This window comes from Sphaeramia orbicularis, chromosome 16 (genome assembly GCF_902148855.1).
Source record: "Sphaeramia orbicularis chromosome 16, fSphaOr1.1, whole genome shotgun sequence".
In the NCBI taxonomy this organism is placed as follows: domain Eukaryota; kingdom Metazoa; phylum Chordata; class Actinopteri; order Kurtiformes; family Apogonidae; genus Sphaeramia; species Sphaeramia orbicularis.
Genome location: NC_043972.1, coordinates 52,689,277 through 52,712,272, shown reverse-complemented (window position 1 = coordinate 52,712,272; position 22,996 = coordinate 52,689,277). Strand labels below are relative to the sequence as shown.

The window sequence follows — 22,996 nt, the reverse complement described above, 5'->3', positions numbered from 1 at the left end:
AATCCACCAGGTTTTGGAACTCAAGTTCTAATATACACTCTAGTACAACTTAGACACATCATCAGTGATGTATCCTGGGTTCATTGGGTGTTTCGGGTCTCACAACATCAGACACCCTCGCCCAGGCGACCCATCCGGGGTGATCAAGTCCCGGCTTGTGTCTAAGTAGCCTGTGTGGTCCACGGCTCCCCCCGTTTGATCCACAGCCATCTTGACGCGTTTTCTGCTGCGTCAGTTATGTTTCTGATGGCTCTTCTGATGTGCAGTCCCTTCACGCCCAACATCTTGAGTGCCCTGATTAGAGACTGGCCGACAAACCCTCTGCATCCGACCTCGATGGGGTTACATTGGGTCCTCCATCCCCTGCTTCGGCATTCGCCTGCCAGCTACTCATACTTGGCCCTCTTCCTCTCAAAGGCCTCCTCCATCCGGACCACTTGCCTTGTTGTTTCTGAAACCAGGACTATATCTGGCCTGAGCGTGGTCACTGCGATGTTCTCAGGGAATTTGAGCTGTCTCCCTAGGTCGACCTTTAGCTGCCAGTCCCGAGCTGTTGCTAGCAGCCCCCCTGCTTGAGCCCGGTGCTGCTGTGGCTTCTCCCCAGCCCTGACAAAGGTGATGGATTGCTTTGTCGGTTGTTGGTGCCTACTGGTGGAGATCCCGGTGCTGATGACGTCTGCAATGACCCGCAGCACCTGGTCATGGCGCCAGCGGTAACGTCCATCTGCTAGTGCCCTAGGGCAGCAGCTCAAGATGTGTTCCAGCGATCCAGCTCCCTGGCAGAGGGGGCACAGTGGAGTCTCGGCCAAGCCCCAGCGGAAGAGGTTAGATGGGCTCGGGAGAACATCATACACCGACCGAATGAGGAACTTAATCCGGTGTGGCTCAGATCTCCACAACTCCGTCCACGATATCGTACGGTCAGCTGCCTCATCCCATCGGGTCCATGCTCCTTGTTGCCGCATCCTTACTGTCCTGCTGCAGCGGGCTTCCTCCACCCCTGTTCGGACCTCCTCCTGGATTAGCTGGTGCCTCTCCTTTCCCTGGGCCTTGTTGAAGTGAAGTCTTGGATTACTCCCAAGACCTGCCCGACCGGATGCCACTGCTCCCACCAGCTCACTGTGTCGCAAGCGGGATTCACCCTGGTCGACTGCCTCATGAGCCTTCCACTTCCTGCCGGTTCTTACTTCTATGCCTGCCGAAGAGACTTTGATGTCACTGGAGTCCTTATACATCAGCACCTCTCTTGCATGGGTAACCATAAACTCCTCCATCAGACTACTGAAGGGCAGTTTCAGTTTGTTGTTCCTCCCGTACAAGACAATGCTGCTGAGGCTTCTCGGTAGGCCCAACCACTTCCGCAGGAAACAGCTCACCTTCCTCTCGAAGCACTCGACGGTGGTCATTGGCACATCATAGACCAGCAGTGGCCAGAGGAGTCATGGCAGGATGCCATGCTGGTAGATCCAGGCTTTAAACTTGCCTGGTAACCCTTACTTATCCACTGCTGTAAGCCAGGTTTCCAGCTCCTCCGTTGTTGCTTGGAGTGCTGTGGTGTCCTTCAAGGTGCAGTCGAAGATCTTGCCCAAGCTCTTAACCGGCTTCTCTCCCACTGATGGAATCTGGACGCCTCCTATTGAGAAGTGAAACTGGTGTGTAACCTTCCCCTTCTTCACTACCAGGGATCTGGACTTGGCTAGTTTAAAACTCATCTGGGCCCAGTTGATGAGACGCTCAAGGCCTTGCAGGATCCATATACAGCCCGGGACTGATGTTGTAGTCACTGTCAGATCATCCATAAATGCTCTGATGGGGGGCTGCTGCATACCTGAGTTGGTGAGTGGACCTCTGCACTCTACCTCAGCTGACTTCACCAGCATATTCATAGCCAAGGAAAACAATATCATTGAAATGGTGCATCCAGTGATAATGCCCTTCTCAAGCTGATGAAATGCAGATGTTTTTGTTCCAGAAGTGACTCTCAAACTGAAGCAGCTGTAATAGTCCAGTATGAGTTCCTTGATTTTGTCTGGAACGTGGTGTCGGACAAGCGAGGTTTCCACCAGCTTGTGTGGAATGCTCCCATACGCATTGGCAAGGTCCAGCCAAAGGACTGACAGGTCACCTTTGCCTTCACATGCCTCCCGGATCAACTGAGTAACAACTCCTGTGTGCTCGATGCATCCTGGAACCTTTGGAACTCCCCCCTTCTGCACAGAGGTATCGATGTACAGTACAGGCCAAAAGTTTGGACACACCTTCTCATTCTTTGCATTTTCTTTATTTTCATGACTATTTACATTGTAGATTCTCACTGAAGGCATCAAAACTATGAATGAACACATGTGGAATTATGTACTTAACAAAAAAGTGTGAAATAACTGAAAACATATCTTATATTCTAGTCTCTTCAAAGTAGCCACCCTTAGCTCTGGTGACTGCTTTGCACATTCTTGGCATTCTCTTGATGAGCATCAAGAGGTAGTCACCTGAAATGGTTTCCTAACAGTCTTGAAGAAGTTCCCAGAGATGCTTAGCACTTGTTGGTCCTTTTGCCTTCACTCTGTGGTCCAGCTCACCCCAAACCATCTCGATTGGGTTCAGGTCCGGTGACTGTGGAGGCCAGGTCATCTGGCGCAGCACTCCATCACTCTCCTTCTTGGTCAAATATCCCTCACACAGCCTGGAGGTGTGTTTGGGGTCATTGTCCTGTTGAAAAATAAATGATGGTCCAACTAAACGCAGACCGAATGGAATGGCATGTCACTTCAGGATGCTGTGGTAGCCATGCTGCTTCAGGTTGCCTTCAATCTTGAATAAATCCCCAACAGCGTCACCAGCAAAGCACCCCCACACCATCACACCTCCCCCTCCATGCTTCACGGTGGGAACCAGGCATGTAGCATCCATCCGTTCACCTTTTCTGCGTCGCACAAAGACACGGCAGTTGGATCCAAAGATCTCAAATTTGGACTCATCAGACCAAAGCACAGATTTCCACTGGTCTAATGTCCATTCCTTGGGTTTCTTGGCCCAAATAAATCTCTTCTGTTTGTTGCCTCTCCTGAGCAGTGGTTTCCTAGCAGCTATTTGACCATGAAGGCCTGATTCACGCAGTCTCCTCTTAACAGTTGTTGTAGAGATGTGTCTGCTGCTAGAGCTCTGTGTGGTATTCATCTGGTCTCTAATCTGAGCTGCTGTTAATTTGCGATTTCTGAGGCTGGTGACTCAGATGAACTTATCTTCAGCATCAGAGGTGACTCTTGGTCTTCCTTTCCTGGGGCGGTCCTCATGTGAGCCAGTTTCGTTGTAGCGCTTGATGGTTTTTCCGACTGCACTTGGGGACACATTCAAAGTTTTTGAAATTTTCTAGACTGACTGACCTTCATTTCTTAAAGTAATGATGGCCACTCGTTTCTCTTTACTTAGCTGATTGGTTCTCGCCATAATATGCATTCTAACAGTTGTCCAATAGGGCTGTCAGCTGTGCATCAACCTGACTTCTGCACAACACAACTGATGGTCCCAACCCCATCAATAAGGCAAGAAATTCCACTAAGTAACCCTGACAAGGCACACCTGTGAAGTGGAAACCATTTCAGGTGACTAACTCTTGATGCTCATCAAGAGAATGCCAAGAGTGTGCAAAACAGTCATCAGAGCTAAGGGTGGCTACTTCGAAGAAACTAGAATATAAGAGATGTTTTCAGTTATTTCACACTTTTTTGTTAAGCACATAATTCCATATGTGTTCATTCATAGTTTTGATGCCTTCAGTGAGAATCTACAATGTAAATAGTCATGAAAATAAAGAAAATACGAAGAATGAGAAGATGTGTCCAAACTTTTGGCCTGTACTGTAATTGTTCCTCAGGAGGAACTCCGTCATGCGTTGGGCTTGTTGCCCAACGCATGACGTTGACTACTAAAAAATATTTTGCCCTCCACACTGAGGAGTGAGATGACCCTGAACTGCTCGATGTTACTTGAGTTCTCCTCCTTCGGAATCCAGACACCCTCTGCGTGTCTCCACTGCTGTGCCACCTTCCCCCTTCTCCAGATGATTTTCAGGATTGTCCATAGTCGCTTCAAGAGTCTGGGGCATCTCTTGTAGACAACATAAGACACTCCGCTAGGGCCTGGCGCTGAGCTGGTTCTAGCAGTTTTGACCACCTCCTCAACTTCTTTCAGAGTTGGCTCCTTGGTGTTAAATGCCTTAGTGGGTTCTGATGGAGTTATCAAGGTTCTGCACAGTCCGAGATCTTCCTCTCTTGCGCTGTCACTGTAGGTGGCACTTAGGTACTTGTTGACCTCTTCTTCAGTACAGGCAAGACGGCCACTTCTCTTCTGCTCGAGGATTTTCTTGGTGAAGACGAAGGGGTTCGAGATGAAGGCTGCGCGTTTCCTGGCTCTCTCCCTGCCCCTCCTTCTATGCCACTCGGCTCGGCGGAGTGTGGGTGAGTTTCTTCCTCAGGATTTTACGGAGCTCTGCCAGCCCCAAAAATGTTTAATTCTCATATATTTCTGATGAAAATCTGACCAATCATTTATTCGGTCCAAATACAATTATTGGCTGAGTCTGGCTGAGCCTCCTGTCAGTCATCCGTTACTGCCGTCCCGCATCCGATACTGGTGCCTCTGAATCTGACGTTTCACTTGCGCTGCTTCCCCTGTCACTGACCCAGTCTCCTGTCTAAGGGTATGAATAGATAGGACTCAAATGCATGTGCTGAAGGGAAAAAATGGATTTATTAACAGGAACAACAACCAAGGGGAACAAACAGAAAACCCCCGATTGAAGCAGTCAGTCTGGTGAATGAAGGATGGAGATAAAAGTTCGGGAGTCAGATGTACTTGACTCCACAAGCTCCATTTTTACGACAGCGGGACTCCGTGTACATGTACTTGGTGTCACTCAGTGAAGGATTATGTAGGATGATAAATGTATGGACTATGAAACTTCAAATGTCCACGGACAGTGGCGGAGTCTGTGCACTCACAGTATGGCCCACTCTGCCCGAGTGATGAGGTGCAGTAAAGACAATGACCCAGCGCTGCACAGACCAGACCCTTAAATACACGGTCTCCTTATGAAACAAGAGCCACAGCTGTGCAGCAGGTGTATGATGTGTCTGGTTGCTGAGGGAGGGGTTCGCAGCCACGCCGAAGCGGACCAGCCCTCCGCCTCTACCTTTGCTTCCACTTTGTGCGTCAGGTGACAGGAGGGGAGTGTCAGAGCTCAGGCAGGGGGAAGCAGGCAGGGCTTTGGAGGGAGGCGGGTTGTTCATGTCCAAATTTTGACTAAGTGCTGTGTGAAATGCCACATCGGTAGGTATAGCTTTAATAATAAACACCTTCATTTAAAACTGTATTTTGTGATTACTTGTGTTATCTCTGTCTAATATTTAAATTAGTTTTATGATCTGAAACATTTAAGTGTGACGGAAGGGGGCAAACGCTTTTTCACACGATTTCACGTTATTAGGCCCGAGCCGAGTAAAGCCGGCGCAGGGCCTATTGAGTCTGCAGTGGGCGCATGGGGACGAAATCGCCAGTGACGCGGTCGCCTTTCGCCACTGTCACCACTCTCACACATATTCACATTCACGGCACTGAGACCTTTCCGATGATGTACATGACATGTGCACAAATCGCATATTTACACCTGCTCAGAAAGAATGGGAGTCAATGGGACACGTGCACTTGGGGTTAGTCACATGTGTGTAAGTGCACGACACGTGACATCTGACCCCACAGACATGTGGAGGAGCTCGAGAGCTTTCACATAAGGCCAAATATGTGGTTGCCATAGAAACGGCTATACTGTTCTTGCTCAGATTATTATTATTTTTATTTTTAGGCCCGAGCCGAGTAAAGCCGGCGCAGGGCCTATTGAGTCTGCAGTGGGCGCATGGGGACGAAATTGCCAGTGACGCAGTCGCCTTTTGCCACTGTCGCCACTCTCACACATATTCACATTCACGGCACTGAGACCTTTCCGACGATGTATATGACATGTGTGCACACATCGCATATTTACACCTGCTCAGAATCAATGGGAGTCAATGGGACACGCCCGGTCGCAGTCAGTCATGTGGGTGTAAGTGCACGACACGTGACATCTGACCCCACAGACATGTGGGGGACCTCAACAGCTTTCAAATAAGGCCAAATATGTGGTTGCCATAGAAATGGCTATATTGTTCTTGCTCAGATTATTATTATTTTTATTTTTTTTAATTTTTTATTTTTTGTCTTATTTTTCTTTCTCCTGCGCTTTGAGCTCAATTTTGACCCCCTTAACATTTACGAAAACTCACCAAAACTTGCACAAAATTCAGAAATGTGAAAAATTGCATTTACATATAGGTTTCGTAGATGTCGGTAAAGAAATGTTGCTTCAGCGCCCCCTTGAAAAGTGGAAATGCATTGCGCCAATGGGAGCACGTCCAACATAAAGTTTGTCATAGAGCCACGAAAATCTGTACACAGATTCATCATGAGGAGACAAAATAAAAATGTTATTATGGCCACGCCCCTAAACCAACCCTTAGTCGGCCATATTGGATTGAAATTTCCAAAATGCTGAGTCAGCGTTTTCACTGACGTTGTATTTTAACTATCTCCTACTAAGCCTTTTGGCCAAATGAGCTGAAAATCAGTGTACAGTATCTAGACAAGTGGGGCATCAAAAGTTAGCCGAATTTTTTGAATCGGTGTCACCATTTTTGAGGTTGCAAACTTTGCGAAGTTTTTTCGAAAATTTACCATCACAAAAATTGCTTCAGCTCAGACATACAAACACCGATTTGGCTGAAATTTGACTCAGACGTCCATCTCCCAGGCCTACACCCATTTACTAAAAGAAATTGGAATTTCGCACTATAGCGCCCCCTACAAATGTACATTTACAAAAATGACATCAGTTCGGACATACAGACACTGATTTGGCTCAAATTTGACTCAGACATCTGTCTCCCAGGCCTACACCTATTTATCAAAAGAAACTGAAATTTTGCACTACAGCACCCCCTACAAAATTTTTTCATATTTTTTTATTAAAATTGCTTCAGTTCGGACATACGAACACCGATTTGGCTCAAATTTGACTCAGATGTCTATCTCCTAGGCCTACACCCATTTATCAGAAAAATTGGAAATTTGGTGCCATAGCACCCCCTACAAATTTACCTTTACGAAAATAACTTCACTTCAGATATACCAACACCAATTTGGCTCAAATATGAATCAGTTGTCAATCTCCCAGGCCTACACCCATTTATCAGAAGAAATTGCCATTTCGCTCAATAGCGCCCCCTACAAATTTAACTTCACGAAAATTGCATCAATTCGGACATAAGAACACCGATTTGGCTCAAATTTGAATCAGTGGTACATCTCCCAGGCCTACACCCATTCAATTAAGTGACGTGGTCGCCTTTCGCCACTGTCGCCACTCTCACACATATTCACATTCACGGCACTGAGACCTTTCCGACGATGTATATGACGTGCACACATCGCATATTTACACCTGCTCAGAATCAATGGGAGTCAATGGGACACGCCCGGTCGCAGTCAGTCATGTGGGTGTAAGTGCACGACACGTGACATCTGACCCCACAGACATGTGGGGGACCTCAACAGCTTTCAAATAAGGCCAAATATGTGGTTGCCATAGAAACGGCTATATTGTTCTTGCTCAGATTATTATTATTTTTATTTCTTTTATTTTTTTTTTTGTCTTATTTTTCTTTGTCCTGCGCTTTGAGCTCAATTTTGACCCCCTTAACATTTACGAAAACTCACCAAAACTTGCACAAAATTCAGAAATGTGAGAAATTGCATTTACATATAGGTTTCGTAGATGTCGGTAAAGAAATGTTGCTGCAGCACCCCCTTGAAAAGTGGAAATGCCTTGCGCCAATGGGAGCACGTCCCACATAAAGTTTGTCATAGAGCCACGAAAATCGGTACACAAATTCATCATGAGGAGACAAAATAAAAATGTTATTATGGTCACGCCCCTAAACCAACCCTTAGTCGGCCATATTGGATTGAAATTTCCAAAATGCTGAGTCAGCGTTTTCGCTGACGTTGTATTTTAACTATCTCCTACTAAGCCGTTTGGCCAAATGAGCTGAAAATCGGTGTACAGTATCTAGACAAGTGGGGCATCAAAAGTTAGCCGAATTTTTTGAATCGGTGTCACCGTTTTTGAGGTTGCAAACTTTGCGAAGTTTTTTCGAAAATTTACCATCACAAAAATTGCTTCAGCTCAGACATACAAACACCGATTTGGCTGAAATTTGACTCAGACGTCTATCTCCCAGGCCTACACCCATTTATTGAAAGAAATTGGAATTTCGCACTATAGCGCCCCCTACAAATGTACATTTACAAAAATGACATCAGTTCAGACATACAGACACTGATTTGGCTCAAATTTGACTCAGACATCTGTCTCCCAGGCCTACACCTATTTATAAAAAGAAACTGAAATTTTGCACTACAGCGCCCCCTACAAAAATTTTTCATATTTTTTTATTAAAATTGCTTCAGTTCGGACATACGAACACCGATTTGGCTCAAATTTGACTCAGATGTCTATCTCCTAGGCCTACACCCATTCATCAGAAGAAACTGAAATTTGGTGCTAGAGTGCCACCTGCTGAACGATGGACATACTTCTACTGGACGTGCCTGTGGCGAGGGCCTTTAGATGCCGCTTGTGGCTTTAATTTTTTTTTTTTTTGTCTTATTTTTCTTTCTCCTGCGCTTTGAGCTCAATTTTGACCCTCTGAACATTTACGAAAACTCACCAAATTTTGCCTAAAATTCAGAAGTGCAAGAAATTGAATTTACATATAGGTTTCGTAGATGTCGGTAAAGAAATGTAGCGGCAGCGCCCCCTTGAAAAGTGGAAATGCATTGCGCCAATGGGAGCGCGTCCAACATAAAGTTTGTCGTAGAGCCACGAAAATCAGTACACAGATTCATCATGAGGAGACAAACAAAAAAAATTATTATGGCCATGCCCCTAAACCAGTGTTTCTTAACCTTGTTGGAGGTACTGAACCCCACCAGTTTCATATGCGCATTCACTGAACCCTTCTTTAGCCAAGCGGGGCTTGACATCACAAATCATATGTAGGCCGTCAGGTCAACCCGGTTTCGTTCATCTCGCTCCGAACTTTCCAAACCACGCAATTTTGACATAAAAAAAAGATAATTGCATGTAGTGTATCAAAAAAAAAGTTCTCGATGTACTACTTCAGTATTTTTGTGATCGTTGTTTTATTACGGCACTAACTCGGCTTTAGCGTAATATGATTTCTCCATCCGCGATGGTGCGTCAGTCGTCACATGATTGTAACTGACCAGTGCGGTGACTGAAAAATGTAAACAAACGCAACACATGGCTGCCTCCGTGGTTAACAGGATGTAGCAAAAGTCATAACGATGTGGAAAATACTCAAATAATTCATCGTCAGACGAGTGGAAGAGATTATAAACACTTCCGGATGTGTTGTAGTGCTATAAGCAACAACAATACACTGTGTATATTGGACCTAGCCTGACACACACACCCGAAGAATGAGTCGTGTGTCTTGACCTCCGCCAAACCCCTGAGACTGACTCATCGAACCCCTAGGGTTCGATCGAATCCAGGTTAAGAACCACTGCCCTAAACCAACCCTTTGTCGGCCATATTGGATTGAAATTTCCAAAATGCTGAGTCAGCGTTTTCGCTGACGTTGTATTTTAACTTTCTCCTACTAAGCCGTTTGGCCAAATGAGCTGAAAATCGGTGTACAGTATCTAGACAAGTGGGGCATTAAAAGTTAGCCGAATTTTTTGAATTGGCATCACCGCTTTTGTGTGACGAGGTTTCAAAGTTTGCGAAGTTTTTTCGAAAATTTACCATCACAAACATTGCTTCAGCTTAGACATACAAACACCGATTTGGCTGAAATTTGACTCAGACGTCTATCTCCCAGGCCTACACCCATTTATTGAAAGAAATTGAAATTTTGCGCAATAGCGCCCCCTACAAATGTAGATTTACAAAAATGACATCAGTTCGGACATACGAACACCGATTTGGCTCAAATTTGACTCAGACATCTGACTCCCAGGCCTACACCTACTTGTCAAAAGAAACTGAAATTTTGCACTACAGCGCCCCCTACAAAAATTTTTCATATTTTTTTATTAAAATTGCTTCAGTTCTGACATACAAACACCGATTTGGCTCAAATTTCTCTCAGATGTCCATCTCCTTGTCCTACATCCATTTATCAGAAAAATTTGAAATTCGGTGGCATAGCGCCCCCTACAATTTTACCTATATGAAAATTACTTCACGTTAGACATGCAAACACCAATTTGGCTCAAATTTGAATCAGTTGTCAATCTCCCAGGCCTACACCCATTTATCAAAAGAAAATGCCACTTTGCTCAGTAGCGCCCCCTACAAATTTACCTTCACGAAAATTGCATTAATTCGGACATACGAACACTGATTTGGCTCAAATTTGACTCAGTGGTACATCTCGCAGGCCTACACCCATTCAACAGAAGAAATTTAATTTTAGCTGCATAGCGCCCCCTACAGATTTATTTATACAAAAATTTCTTTAGTTTGGACATACGAAAAAAGATCTGCCTCAAATTTGAAGCAGTTGTCAATCTCCCTGGCCTACACCCATTCATCAGAAGACATTGAAATTTGGTGCTAGAGCACCACCTGCTGAACGACGGACATACTTCTACTGGACGTGCCCGTGGCGAGGGCCTTTAGATGCTGCTTGCGGCTTTAATTGTTATTATTCCTATACATCTATAAATACATTTTTTTCATATACTTTTATACTGTTGTAAATCCTTTATGGTTTTTCAGAGATGTCAGCTGTGAATGGAATAATGATACCTTTTCCTTTTTCTGGCTTTTCCTCTGTTGTATTTGGGTTTCTGGTTCCTGGGTTTGGCTTTGAGGAAGGCTTAGTTCCTGACCTGTTCTTCCTTCTTCCCTTCAACCTCTGTAGGGATTACTTTCACTTTATGATTGAAGGTTCTGATGGCTCCCAATTTGTGTTCCAATGGGTGGTCAGAATTAAAAATAAGATATTGGTGATGGCAAATTCTGCCTTAAATACAAAATTTTTTTGCAATTGGAGGTGTACTCATCACCTGCGCCAAGAGAATGAGCCACGCCTCCTCAGGCGCAGAGGAAAGAACAGAGAGGAAGGAGAAGAGGAGAAACAGCAACAGAAATACACACAACAACTGGACCATGAAGAAAAGGTTTCATAATTAGAATTCTGCTGGCAACATTTAAAATTGATGTACATATTGGAGTGAAGGAAATGTTCAGTCTGTTGTTTTTGATTTGAAGACAGAGGGCCAGATCTACTAAAGGTTTGCGCGTATTAAAATGTGTGCAAACTCATTGCACACGCAAAAAATGTACAAACTAATTTACTAACAGTGCGCACTAAGGGTTGCGTCTTTCAAAGGTGCAAAATAGCGCGTCTGCATCCAGTTGGTACGTTTGCCACAATGAATATGCAATATGGGGCATTTACATGCAGCTATGCGTGTGCTGGGAGGAGAAAATGTAAATATATTAATTTAGCACACGCAAAGGGACTTATCAAACCTGAAAGCAATTTTGTTAATAGAAACTGTGTCTATATTTAACACGTCTCAAAGGGAGGTGCAAACAGTTTGTATGCATAATTGTGCACATATGGCTGCGGTTAGGAGACATCGAAATGATGAAACGAGATGCAGAGAATGCATTTTTCACCCTCATGAACATTTTTGGAGTGACGGAAGAAAAAATAATTAACATGTATGTGCCCCCCCCCCCCCCCCCCCCCCCCCACACACACACACACACACACACTTTACAGGACTCTTTTCCACTCCTGATGAATGTGATTAAATATATGCACTGACATTAGGCTACAGTGTGACAAAATTATTTACGCCTGACAGTCATTCAATCCAATACTCCCCCCAAAACATACTGTAGCATATGTGTAATTACGATTTGTAATTAATTAGTAATTAATAAGTAATTAATAAGTATATTATAATAATAATAATAATAATAATAATAACAATAACAACAACAACAACAACAACAACAACAACAACAATAATAATAATAATAGGTGAGTGCTAATCAGAAGACTATTAATGTTGTTGGTTGTTATCGAGCACCCTGAGCTGAAAATTGTGCCCTGCCTAATTTAATGCAGCTTCTTTCAGAATTCAGCTTAAAGGAATTCATAGCTTTGGGTGACTTTAACCCTTTCATGCATAGTGGTCACTACAGTGCACAGTTATTCTCCAGCTGTTCTCTTGTATATTCATATGTTTTGTTGTTTTAGTTCCATATCAGCCAACACAGTGGATGCTTATGCACCAACCCAATATACACTGACATTCAGACCATTACTGTACCTTTGCAGTTCTTGATAAAACTGATCTGAACTAACATGTTTGAGTGTAGATCACTTGTTATCTTTTAGACACAAAGGTTTTTTTTGCATGTTATCTCCATGAAGTGAGTAATAACTAGCATTAGAATATGTTAAAATGGGAGAAAACATCAGATTAGCAGCATTAAAAAATGTTTTTATTTCATTGTTTTGGTATCACTTTCTGATATTGGGATTTAAACATGTTTCTTTACTTCAAAAATGTAATGCATGGACATTTTTGTAACTCAATGAAAAAAAAAAATCAATTGCATTGGTTTTTTCATGCCCAAGGAGGAATAAAAACACTCAAGAAAAATTTTTTTGAGTAAGGTCCTTATAATTCATGCATGAAAGGGTTAACCTGAACTGGTTACAACCACTGTCAGATGAATTTTGATCCGACTGCGACTCCCTGAACATCTTCCAATTGGTAGGCAGTGCAACTCGACCAAACCTTAAAAAATCCAGAAAATCCTCTTTAATCGATCTCATTCAAAAAAATCCTCCTCATAAATACACAACTGCCTCAATACTTGCCAACGACATCAGTGGCCACTGTGTAGTTGCAACAGTGAGAAATATAAAAACACCTAAAATCAGGCCACGCATCATTTATAAACGTGATATGAAGCACTTTTCAGAGCAAGGTTTCTCTCACGATTTATTTCTTTTTGACAGGGCAAAAATTGATCTTATAGCCGATGTTGATCTTGTTAAGACTGATAGTACAAGATCTGAACCCAAATGCAAGAACCTCAGACAGATATACAATGAAAGTGTGTTTATTAAACACAATCAGAAAACACAGTTCACACAAAAAGATAATGGATGAGTCTTCAGTGAAGCTGCGCTGCAGATTCGTCCTGGATTCCAAATCCGAGTGAAAGGCTTCACAGCCCGGGCCAGCACACGAGGGGAACCCGACTAGGAGGAAGCATATGAGAGTCAGGGGACAGACCAGGTCATACACGGGAGGACAAGCAGACAGGCAACAGGACATTGGGGAAAGGCAAACTAAATCCAGGCTGAAGGTCGAACACAGGAGAGGAATCAGAGGCTGAGGTACAAACAGGGGACAGGCAAAGCTCAGGAGTCGATGAGAAACAATCCGGGTCAAAAACAGACAGGCAGACGAACAGGATCCAAAAGCGCTGGTAAGTAATCACACAGGGAGAATACGAACTGGCAGAGGACAAAAGAAGACACAGGGCTTATATACACAAGAGGGCGGGGAGACAATTGGACACAGGTGCAACACATCAGGGCGGGGGCAGGTAATCAGACACAGGGAAGGGAAGTAAAGACACCAGACACGACACACGAGGGAAACTTAACAAAATAAAACAGGAAACGAAAGACAAAACAGACAAAACAGGCAGGAGTCCAGGGACTGATATGACAGATCTTGCCTGGAAGTGTTTCTATGATGGTTTTTATAACATTGTTAACAAGCATGCTCCATTTAGGTGGTATAGAGTTAAGGGCAAAAATAATGCATGGTTCACCCCAGACCTTTCAGATCTCCTCCACCAGCGCAACCTGGCCTGGGCTAAAGCCAAAAAAACAAATCTAAACTCTGACTGGTTAGCCTTTAGGCAATTACGCAATACTTGTACTGTCAAAATCAGGAAAGCCAAAGCCAATTATTTCTTATCACAAACTACACAGAATCTAAATAACCCCTCAAAGTTCTGGAAAACCATCAAATCCATTTCTGAAAATAGTAAAGGTTCTGAGTTACCACCATGCATTGTTAAAGACTGAAAAAAATCTCAGATAAAGCTAAAATGCTTACTTGTTTTAATGAACATTTTATTGCCTCAGGGCATTTATTTGAGTCTTTAAACCCTACAAATTTAAACCCCACTCTTAACTCTTTTTCCACTAAATCTGACTCAGTCAAGACATTCTTTTAATTTTAACCCCATTTTAACCCCATTTTAGTGCATAAAGCCCTCAAGCACTTAGACACAGCAAAAGCTGTAGGCCCTGATACACTGGAGCCTTACTTTTTAAAGTTAGCATCTGATTTTATTGCCCCACCCTTAACCCATATTTTTAACTTATCCTTGGTCACTGACACTATACCTTCAATCTGGAAGTCTGCCCTAGTTACGCCTCTGCTCAAGGGGGGAGACCCCATGGTTTTAAACAATTACAGGCCCATCTCCAAGCTCTGCGCCCTGGCTAAAGTTCTGGAGTCTCTGGTTTGTGATCAGCTGAAGGATTTTTTAAATGAGAATAGTATTTTATCTGACTTTCCATCTGGTTTTAGAAAAAGACACAGCACAGTTACAGCAGCACTTAACGTTTTTAATGATTTTATAGATTTTATTGATAACAGACAGCACTGTACACCCCTTTTTATTGACTTGTCAAAAGCTTTTGACACTGTGGATCACCATATTCTTTTACATAGATTATTTAAATCAGGAATATCGGAATACGCAGTTGGCTGGTTTAAAAATTACCTGACAGACAGGAAGCAGAGTGTGCAGGTAGATGGCTGTACTTCCAGTTTACTCACCTTGACAACAGGTGTGCCACAAGGGTCAGTCCTGGGGCCACTTTTATTCATAATTTACATTAATAACATCAATTTCAATATATCAAATGCAAAATTTCATTTTTATGCTGATGATACAGTCATGTACACTTCTGCTTCCACTCCTGTCCAAGCCCTTACCCAGTTACAACTTGCTTTTAATACTGTCCAACTAAATTTTCATGACTTAAGACTGGTTTTAAATGCAGATAAAACAAAAGTCATGATGTTTTCAAACTCCAGGTCCAAACTGTCAAACCTGCCTTCACTGATCGCTACCCAGGGAACACAGGTAGAACTCGTCCTGACCTATAAATATTTAGGCATTTTAATTGACAGCTCCCTTTCTTTCTCTGCGCACATTCAGCAGCTTGTTAGAAAACTAAAGCTAAAACTTGGCTTCTTCTTTCAAATTAAATCATGTCTGTCTTTCGAATCAAGAAGGAGACTGGTTTCAGTTACATTTCTGTCTGTGTTGGACTATGGTGATGTCTTGTACATGCATGCCTCCACCCATAGTTTATGGTCACTGGACAGTGTGCATCATGGAGCTCTGAGGTTCATCAGCAATTTTAAATCTCTTACCCATCATTGTCTGCTTTATGATCGTGTAGGATGGTCTTCCTTGTCGGCTCGCAGACTGAATCATTGGCATATTTTAATTTGCAAGTCTATTCTAGGTCTGCTCCCATCCTACCTTGAGACCTACATCAGTCGGAGAACCACAGACGCTTATAATCTACGTTCTCAGGATCTTTTCTTGTTGTCTGTTACTAAAGTTAGAACTGAACAGGGGAAAAAGGCCTTCAGGTATGTGGCCCCATTCACCTGGAATGAACTACAAAAAGACCTGAAACTGAAGGATCTGGTTTCGTTGGACACTTTTAAGAGGATGTTGTATGACTTCGAGAGGGAGATATCTGGCTGCAGATGTTTTACCTGACGCACTTTTGTCTACATTTCATGAGCACTTTTTGCACAGCTGACTTTGGAAGGTTTGACTTGTCTATGTGCTTTTTGTGTATTCGTTTTATGTATGGAACAGTGGCGATTTCTCATAGACTGCAAGGGAAGCCCGGCTTCCCCTAAAATTACGAAAATTAAATGGTTAAATATGTACAGTTGTGTTGACATGTCATTGACTAAATGTGTTAGAACACGTTCATCTTAAAGATGAGTTCATTCAGAATCAGCTTTATCACAAATCAATAGACTCAATGTTGTTCACTTCTCATACATTCCCGTTGTGCTGTTTTCTCATTCGATCTCTGCTCAGTCCATTTGTCCGTAGACGCTGGGTGTCTATGGGCTTCAATGGGACTGAGTGGAACAGTTTTTTTCATTGCCTCAAAACTGGACAGCAATTGGATAAATGCCACGATGTTGTCCTGCCCCCGGACGCAGGGCGTCTCTTGGGGTGAATGGAGCTGTGGGCGGAGCTCGGCAGGGCTGGACGCCAGAATCCCACGTGCTGATTGGAGGATCAGGCGAAAGGCTGAATCCCGTTTGATTGACAGCTGTTTTCAGATTTACTCCTTCACTGACAGTTCAGTTTAATACCGTCGCACATTCTGCTGTGAAATGGAGAGAGAAACCACTATGAAATCACTTGTTCATTTCTTGCTCTGTAAATAAAACACACTCATTGGACTTCCTTGTTTCAATTTAACATAATTTCAGCATTTTCTTGTTTCAGTTACATAATTTAATCATTTCTTGTTCGAGTCTAATATAGTTTTGTAGATAGTTAAATCAATCATACTGTCGGCTAGGTTGGAGTGAAAGGAGCATCTCTTGTTTAAAAAGGCTGAAGTCTTACACTCGCAACACAATGGGCCAAGGCAATCTAAGCAGCCTAGCTCTGCTGGACATTGAGAAGACACTGGTCAAGTCCCTGAAAAAGATGCCTGCTTGGTACGATAAGGTTACTGACCATTTTCTTAAAAAGGAACGGAGGGCCGAATTTATGTTTAAATAACTTGACAATTTTTTTTTATGTTAGCCGACAATGAGCTTCCCCTGTCTGAAAGATGAGCAGCCGCCACTGGTATGGAAGTCTGTCTGTAAGTATTTAACGTACTGCTGCCCATCTTGGCCAGGACACTCTTGAAAAAGAGATTCTTAATCTCAATGAGGTTTTCCTGGTTAAATAAAGGTAAAAAAAAAAAAAAAAAAAAAAAGACAAGGATTGACTCAAGGAGGGAGAGAGAGACAGAAACTGAGGGTTGTGTTTATATAAGTACCATGTATTGAAAAAATAAGCAGTGAACAACAACATATAACAACCAGTGCAGTACTGAAGAAACAATGAGACAAAGCTGCGGCAGTTCAACTTGAACAAGAATGTAACACAAACTGACTTGTTGACCGATAGAACAACAACAAAAAAACAGAGTCCCCAAACATGAAGTTTGTATCGTTCAAAGCCCACACTGGGATTTTATGAGGATGTGTCCATGGATCCAGATATTGCCGTAGAGTTTGTGTAAGAGGGGGAAACCTTTTGGAAGTGGGCAGTGAGTAAGTATGTATGGGGCAGAGTGTGAAAAATGGTTCCAGGCTGAAGAAGCCCTCCTACCAGCCAAACAGCAGGATGCAGTAGGGGGTTCTTCGCACTGGATAAGTGCAAACGTTGGGTTCGTGGGCTAGGCTCAAAGCCTGGTTCATTAGCTTGCCATCGAATAGAATAATTACAACAACCTGGCCTGTATAGTGAACAGGATTCAATTACTGAACAGGCCAACAGGTTAAATCCAGTGTGCACACAAGATATCACCAGCTGTATAAAGTACTTAATCAAATTCAACCAATAGTGCATTCATTTATCCAATGAATATACATCAATCAAAAATAAATAACATTCAAAATTAATTAATCATGAATCCATGCATTAATCAGTTCATAAATACTGTTAAGTGATGAAAATAAATACACAATATCAATTCATATATTAATCAGATAATTAATACAGTTGAATAAGTCAGTATCATGAAAATAAATACACAATATTATTAATTAATTGGTCATATCATTAATGCCATAAATAAGTTCATGTCACAACTCAAATTAAACAGGCATGGACATTAAGTTTGAGGAACACCTTGTGCAGAAGCGGCAACAAAAATCACCAGCTAACCACATCATATGAATTAATTAGCCGCAGCTAAGCTAGCGCGACGTCGCTCACCAATTCGGACGATAACTCCGGTCATACCGATCCGTTTAACGCGGCTCGGGTCTTGGTGGACGGCTCCTAAACACCACAATGTGTACACTGAATGTTAACTTACTTGTGGTTATAACAGAAGTGAAAAGTGCATCCAAACCAACCTTCAGCGTGCTCCCCATGTGGCGTCTCCGCTACCTCTGAGCGATTAACTACCACGTGTATATAGGAGCAGTGGTTGGTTACATCCCGTCACATGACTGAGCGCAATTGGCTACACCCCGTCTCGTGACCGCATGACATCCAACGCCAACACCGGTTAACCACACCGATCCACTTGACCATCTCGCGAGAGATGATGGAAACACTGCACGATTTAACCACTCACTGGAGGCAGACATGAATTAAAGTGATATACGCAGTTTTATCACCAGGGTACAACACACACACACACACACATCTTTAAAATGAAAAATAAAAATGAATGAATGAATGAGTCATGCAATACCTTCTATGACAAAACTCCTCCAGTGTTTTATTTCCGTGTGTCTGGATCATTCAGCGCACTGTTACCATTAGTATTGCCGTATGCCAGCGCAGTTTAGTGCACACAAAATCCTCATTTAAATAGGGCGGTCTGCAAGACTTTGCAACTGTTGACATTTGCGCAAGCGATCTTAGTAAATCACCCGCAAACCGAGGTTCAACCCCACATGTAAAATTCTAGATTGTGCATGCAAATTAGTACACACAAATTGGGATCTTAGTAAATCCGGCCCAGAATGCTTTAAAAGTCTACACATTATTTTTGTATAACATGTTATTCAGTTCACACTTTTAGGAATGTCCTTCAAAGGCCAACTTTAGACTTCTATACTTTGAGGAGAGGACTTGGACTTTTACATTTTTACTGCAGTGAAGAATTTCAACTTTCACTTTTACTACAGTCGGTTTTTAATTGACTGTCCTTGCTTTGTTTCATGAAATTACCCACTATATCATGGTGACAGAAGTAAATCCTGTGCAATTTTAGTACTCAAAGAATATGAAACAATAGCTTTCAACAATGCAGATTGTAAGAAAAATGTGTATTTGTCTTCAAAACCAGAATCTATCGACCATTCTAAGTATATCCACTAATGTGTGTGTCTCTGCGTGTGTGTTGCATCACAACCTGTTAGTCTCTCAGTGTTATCGTCACTTCCTTGTCCGCAGCGGGTCACGGCGGCGAAGGCTATGATTGTAAATAGTGAAAAAGACAAAGAGAGAGAATGAGATGGAGGAAGTGGAGAAGAGGAGAGGAAGGAGGAGGGGGGAAAAAAAGAAATGTTTCACCGCTTTCAGAGAGACTCTATCAGTGAGGAGCCACTCTAATCACATTACCCAAGAAAACTTTTACTTATGGCTAATGGAATTCGCTTAAAATTGAACCGCTGGGGAGAAAGTAGATTTGCATTGATCCAGATATGTATAGAGCCAAAGTCAGTCTATCTATTCTGTGAGCAAATTAAAGGCCGCTAAGCCTATAGAGCCAGACTGCATAATCCTATGTTCAAAGATCAATACTGGCTGCTGTTTTTTCATTCTGTGCCTTTTCCTGTGCTTGGCTGAATATGCTCATATTTCATATGACATTGTGGTTGCATATGTGTATTTATCTACATTGCATGACATTGTATGTTTTTACCTGTAAATCCTTCATTGTGTGGGTCCTGGCCTGCTTTAGCTGGGTTCTGGCCGCAGTCCGAGGACTCTTTTGGACTAGTCTGAAGGGGTGCAGTGGGGACTGTAGCTCAACTATTAACGCAACACAAATAAGCTTCGCTGGCCAGCGTTTATTTAGTCTGACACCCATCATCTGTCCTGCCCTCTGACAGCTCCAACCTCTGGGAAGAGAGGAGCAGACTCACAGCAAGTCAAAAGTCACAAATAGAGACTCCATCAGTTATTGTACAGGAATTACACCTTTATTTTCCATTGACTTAAAAGGTCCTGTGAAACACTTTGCAAGTATGTGAGGAACACATTTCTTAAATCACTCCTATGGTTTATTGTGTGTGCTCATTATGTTCTTTGATTATCCTATGCATTCTCACATCCCCAGAGTCTCACATTTCATTGCACAGGGGGCCCCAAAGCCTGATGTTTCAATGTGCATAGTTGTTTTTATTAATGCACAAGGGGTGATAGGTGTATTCATGCATTCAAATTGATGATGATGACCGCAGTGGTCAGCTGGTCAGGGACCAATATATGTTCAATTATTTTAGTTAACATTAATGATTTAAGTTAACTATGTCCTGCAGGGGCAGAGGAATTCGTGTTTTTTTTTTTTTTTTTTTTTTTTTTTTTTGTTATTCAGTTTAAATTGATGTGGCCTGTTTTGATGTTTGTGCTACATACTTTGTGTATACTGTGTGTATACTATATGTATATTGTATTTATACTGTGTGTACTGTGTTGCAGGGAGGCCACTGCATCCATTCATTTGTTATGTATGGATTTGTCCTGCATTTCTTTCAGTGTACAGACGTGTATTTCTTTCAGTGTGCAGACATGTGGGCTGTATTCTACCTTTGAATGTGTATTTATTCTTCTGTTCTATCATGTCCTTTGGTTCTGTTCTTTCTATATTGTAGAGTCACTGTGTGACTTCAGTTTTAAAGGAGCCAATGGTTTTACTTGCTTTGATTGATACTTATTCAATAAAGGAACATCATGTTACTCTTTGTGTATTGTCTATTTATGACATATATAGTCTACGGGAAACTGTCAGTTATCTAAGTATAAATAATACAGAGACTAAAAGGGTAAATGTAATCAAATTCCTTGGAATAACTATACAAAAGAAGTAAAGTTGTTCTATGTTGTAGTGCATGGAGGTGTGAGGGAATACTGACAGAACTAATACAAATCCAATCAGCATTATTCAGAAAAGGCCAATACCACTGATCAATACAGTGTCCTATAGGGAATACACACATCAGTTTATGATCAAATTAAAAATTTTGAAGTATAGTGACTTAGTCCACTTTAAAACAACCCAATTTATGTTAAAAAAAAAAAAAAAAAAATCTGTTGCCTGTTCATAATCAGAGCTTGAATAAAATATGGGAAATTATTTCTAATTTCAGAGGAAGTCATGTGTTCAACAAACCCTGTGGTAGAACAAATATGAAGACATTTAGTCTGTGTTGGAGGAAATGTTTGGAACAAGTTCAATCCTGAGTTCAAAGACTGTACAACACTATTTATGTTTAAAACTATGTTTAAAAGAAATGTCATGAAAATATATGAAGAATGTGAATGTTCATTTTTCCACTCAAACTATTGAATTGTTTAGTTTTTTGTTGTTTCTATTGTTACTAAGCTAAAGGCATTGGTATCTATTTTATTTCATTTTGTTTGGTGATATGAATGGGGGGCAGAATGATCTTAGGCTTCAACCTATTTCTTTTACAGACTCTTTAGTTGTTAATCATTGTATCTGCATAAATGTCTAATGTTTGAAATGTCTGAATAAACACAATTGAACTGAACTGATCTAATGATTGCAAAATCATCTAAAATCATTTATGTAAAATTAATGATATTAATAATCACACATGTTTATATACTGACAGTGGGTCTAGTTCCTGTGATTCCATTGTGTAGTGGGCAGTGGAATAACTACTGGTTTCCATTTGTGGTAACTGTTGACTGAGATAAGGGATGAGATTAAATAAATCCTGGAATTAAGCCTGGTCTGGAGCAGGCTAGCTCCACAGAATAAATCTCCATGGTAATTTATATCAGAACATATCCTGCTTTCCCCTATCCTGCCTTTTGTGAAACCGGATCATGGATAAGTTGAGCCAGGATAACCAACATATCCTGGCTTAATCCCTTATCCTAGTTTTGTGAAACAGGCCCCTGGTTGCCAGTTCCCTCTGAGCTGCAGCTGGAACATTTCTGATCATAAATATCTGACGTTAATAAACCGAAAAGGCCTCTTATTATTCCCAAATACGTGACAAAGTGAGAAACAAAACAAGAATATGTTTAGGGGATGATTTTGAAACATGGAGACGGATGAAAGCGGAGAAGGATCTGAAGACCAACACCGGCTCTGCCTTAGTTTGACCACCCAGTAAGAACCACTGAGAGCCAGGGTCACAGCCTCTTCACCCGGTCCCTTCTCCCAGGGCCGGGCAGCACTCTCTTCTCCTGGCCCTGGTGAAGAGACTGCCGGTCCGGGACTGGTGAATAGACCGGGTACCAGTGTAGGTCTTGTTTCTTGCCATGGTAGCTCCTTGTAGTACAGTGTTTTCTGTGGAACTGACCTCTTCGTGTAGTGGTGTGTTATCCGAAAAGGGGGTGGGGGTGGTTCAATTGTTCAGCATCTGTGGTTCGGGGGGGGGGGGGGGGCTTCGGTAGTTGGGCGTCTGTGGTTTGAGGGGGTGGGGGGTTTGTTGCGGCCATGAAAAACCCGATGTTTTCAGTTTGAAGGAGTTTTAACACCTGAAAATCTGAAACAATGTTTAAACCTTTTTTTCTTTCTTACTTTCACACTGCAATTTTGGGAGTGGGCCAAACAACTTTAGATGTCATATCTACTTTTATTGGCTATGTTTGTGTGGTAAGTAACACTGCTGTGTAGACTGAACGTAGCTCAAGCTTCACTCCTCCCCTGACCACTCCCCTCATTAATGCAGGTGTATAAAAACGCCTGTCCTGTGGGTGCTCTCCCGCTCTCATTCTGCTGTCAGAGTTGGTGGCTGCTGCCAGGAAAGGCACTGTCTGGTCGTACAT

The 22,996-nt window shown here is 42.4% G+C and overlaps 1 pseudogene; it reads right to left on the bottom strand.

The window, feature by feature from the left end:
* Positions 1-58: 58 nt before the first annotated feature.
* LOC115435832 (uncharacterized) lies at positions 59-22,996 on the bottom strand (annotated as a pseudogene).